The sequence below is a fragment of the Pinus tabuliformis genome, chromosome 3_1 (genome assembly GCF_031772625.1).
Source record: "Pinus tabuliformis cultivar Carrire ecotype Pingquan chromosome 3_1, CPIR1, whole genome shotgun sequence".
NCBI lineage: Eukaryota > Viridiplantae > Streptophyta > Pinopsida > Pinales > Pinaceae > Pinus > Pinus tabuliformis.
This window is the reverse complement of record NC_142301.1, coordinates 32,869,135-32,872,564: the sequence shown is the minus strand read 5'-3', so window position 1 is coordinate 32,872,564 and position 3,430 is coordinate 32,869,135. Positions and strand designations below refer to the sequence as shown.

Sequence of the window (3,430 nt, the reverse complement as noted above, 5' to 3'; positions counted from 1 at the left end):
GGATTTCTAACTTCAGCAAGAATTTAATTATTGCATAATACCAATCACAAGAAGCTAGATTTTCTGCTACTAGCTGCTTTCTCTCTGGTTCAGCTGCTTCCTCTTCTTCTGTTTGGCCATTTTCTTAAATTGAGACCATGAGGTTTATGTCCAATGTATTGCAATTTTCTTCAGTGAACAATCTGGCAAGACCCTGACCTCTGATAAGTTTGGTGGGCTTTAGCTCTATATTAAATTCAATTAACTTTGCAATCCACTTAGCCCTTCTTCCATTAGCATCAGGTTGTGTTAAGACATCTTTTATTGCAGTAGTGGATACATATGCAATTATCTTGGAATGAAGAATGTAAACTCTGAAAGCTTTCAAAGATTTGATAAGAGCATATGCTTGTTTCTCGATAATGTCATACCTTAGTTTAGCATCCCTTAAGTTTCTGCTGAAAAATGCCACCGGATGCTCTGAGCCTTCTTCATCTGCTTGCAATAACACTGCTGTAAGGGTGTCATTAGAGGAAAAAGAAAATATATGGAACTCCTTGCTGTAATCCAGACTTATTAAAGTGGGAGCCTCCATAATAGCCTTCTTAATGGACTCAAAGGATTTTCTTCTTGAATCAGTCTGTTAGCACTTGAAATTTCACCTCAGGCTGAGAAAGGAAAACCTCAAAGCTACATCAAACCATTCAGCCTCGTAGCTAGCCCTACAGGGCAGGAGAAGGCTCTCTCCGGTCAATCTCGGTAGATCTTCAATGGGAAGAGATGACCAACAAGGTAACCCTGATATTAGGCTAGTAAACAGATTTGAAGGTTGATTTGGGGGTTTTTTGGGGTTTTTCTGGGCTGCATGAGCAAAATCACAGCTTGAAACAGAGAAATATAATGAACAACACAGGTTATCGACTGAGGCAAGGTAGGCAAGACATTTAGCATCAAATCTAGTTTTAAACGGGATGGCAAGACTGGTGAGGAGCTAAGGAGGGCAAACAATAACTTTGAATCCTCCTTAAACAGTAGAAAACATTTAAACATGAACAAACTTATAGGCAGAGCATGGCAGGCATGAATTCTTACCTAAACACTTCATTTGTTCAGTTAGAAATGATCATGTAGTGAAATGAAACATAACAGATTACATATGAAACAAGAGAAAAACTAATGCTAAATCATCACGCCACAGGGATCTCAGAAATCAGAGCTGTGAAATTTTCATTAAAAATCCCTGCCAAAAACTGTACATTGAAAGCTCTGTTCTCCAGCACTCTCAGCACTCAGAAACTCTCCCCTCTCTCTCTAACCTTTTTATTACAAAATGATTATTTTTATAAACTATTCTAAAACAAAAACAACAGATTGACCCCACAATCAGGGCGCTGTTTGAAACTGAAATTACAAAAAATTCGAAAAGAGAACAGCCTTCTATTCTAAAACAGAACCGTGTCCCTAAAAATCCTCTGATCATTGGCTAATTAAAAGACAAATACTGGAGCGCAGATTTCCACAGGATCAGAACTGGACATTAGTAAAGGATCGGTTGCTATGTGTCATGAGCTGCTGATGTTGCCGGTGAATTTGTTCGCCGAAAGATCTCTGGAAAGAACCTCGAATAGTTGAGGTTTTTGGAGGATTTGTCGAATGGAGATAACTACTGCCAAACGTCCAATTCCCGCTGCCACTTCATTCTTTATCCACTGAATTTATGCCTTCGAATCTGGGACTGCTTCTATTTGCTGATTTCATGCCTAAAATATGGGAAGTTGTAGATGATCTGCCATCTGTTAACAAGTGTACTATTTCATTCTGAAAATTATCTAATGTTAGGTGTCAAAGACGTGCGCCTTATTTTTCTTTAGTTGACAATGGATTAGAACTTATACGATCAATGCCAGCAAGCTCTATTTGACACATAAGAGCCTTATTTCATCTGGACGCACAATAATCGCAGAAAAGATTGGCCTAACACATGGATTTCTATCCCATTATTCCTCAATCAACTCTTTTAGATCACTGGAAAATATTGATACATCGTGACAAAAACTGAGATTTTCAAATAGTCTACTAAAACTTTATCGCAACAAAGTTGCAATTCTTTGCCACGGCTTTCATCGAGAGCATTTGAGCATAGAATAATTCTCTCCTCGTTTTCTGCGGTCAAGCGTCTGGATTCATCTCCAAACAATTATACATATACTGTCTGAAAGAATATACATGCCTTCGTACAAAACAGGTAAATTGTTACTCGCGTTGGTGGCTCTGATCCTGCTCAATGAAGTAGAGCGCATCTTCTTTTGTTATGACATCAACACGACTGACTCTGTTTTTGTGTGTTACACCATATATCTTATCTGCAACTTTTACGAGCTCTGGCCTGAATGTTGTTGTTATAAACTGTGTGGTTGCAGTGTCTGCCTGGCGCTTAATCATATTACCAACAGCAGTTCTGTACTGGGGATCAAGTGCTGCATCTATTCCATTAAAAAGATAAAATGGAGCAGGGTCACAGCGCTGGATTTCAAAGATCAATATCAATGCTACAACTGTTTTCTGCCCGCCAGAGAGTTGCTTCATTGATTGTGTCTCACCTTGCCCCGTACATGAAACCTTCACTGTAACACCTATGTACTTCTCTACTCTTCCATCAGATTCTGAATCTCGATATCCATCATCATCAACCTCACCAGCCTTCTTTTTCTTCATCATTACGAGAGAACCATGGCCGCCTTGCACGAGCTCTGTAAATGCTTCCCTAAAGTTCTTTGCCACACCTTTAAATGTCCTCTCAATAGATTCATCCTTACGTTGGTCCAAGACTGAAATTAATTCTCTGATTTTCTCACGCTCTCCAACTAAGCAATTCGGAGGTAAAACAAGTTGATCTCTCTGCACATCTTCTCCGATTGTTTAACGTATGAAATGGGTCCCTTCAATGTTTAATTGGTATCAATACTTTTATTGTTCGAAAGAGGTCCGATAATCAAATGAATTCATTTCATAAAACCCTTTTTAAAAAAAACCTTTAAAGAAATAAGGCAAATCTTTGTCATTGCGATAAAGCGATCGCAAGATCGCATATCGCAATGACATAAGAAATACAAATAAGCGGCACATTGACTACCCCCGATGCGATATCGCAATCGGCGATCGGCAACACTTCATACACATCTTAAAAACGCACATAACATGAGTTTCGACGCGACGCGATATCGACGATACTCCATATGCGGTCAAGGCAGTTTAAGTCATTTACTCCGAGCCGATGCAATTGCGCAATCGGCAGTCGGCAACATCCCATGTACATTAATGAGGCGCCCAGGCCTTACCCCCGATGCGATGCGATATCGGCAATCGGGGAATCGGCAAATCACTCTAAATGCACCTTGTCATATTTCTTCGCACTAATCTGATGCGACGTCGCAATCGGCGTTCGGGAGGA

The 3,430-nt window shown here is 39.9% G+C and overlaps 1 pseudogene; it reads right to left on the bottom strand.

Annotated features, from left to right (window-relative positions):
- Positions 1-2,232: 2,232 nt before the first annotated feature.
- On the bottom strand, positions 2,233-2,694 carry LOC149185623 (structural maintenance of chromosomes protein 3 pseudogene; annotated as a pseudogene).
- Between the last annotated feature and the right edge of the window lie 736 nt (positions 2,695-3,430).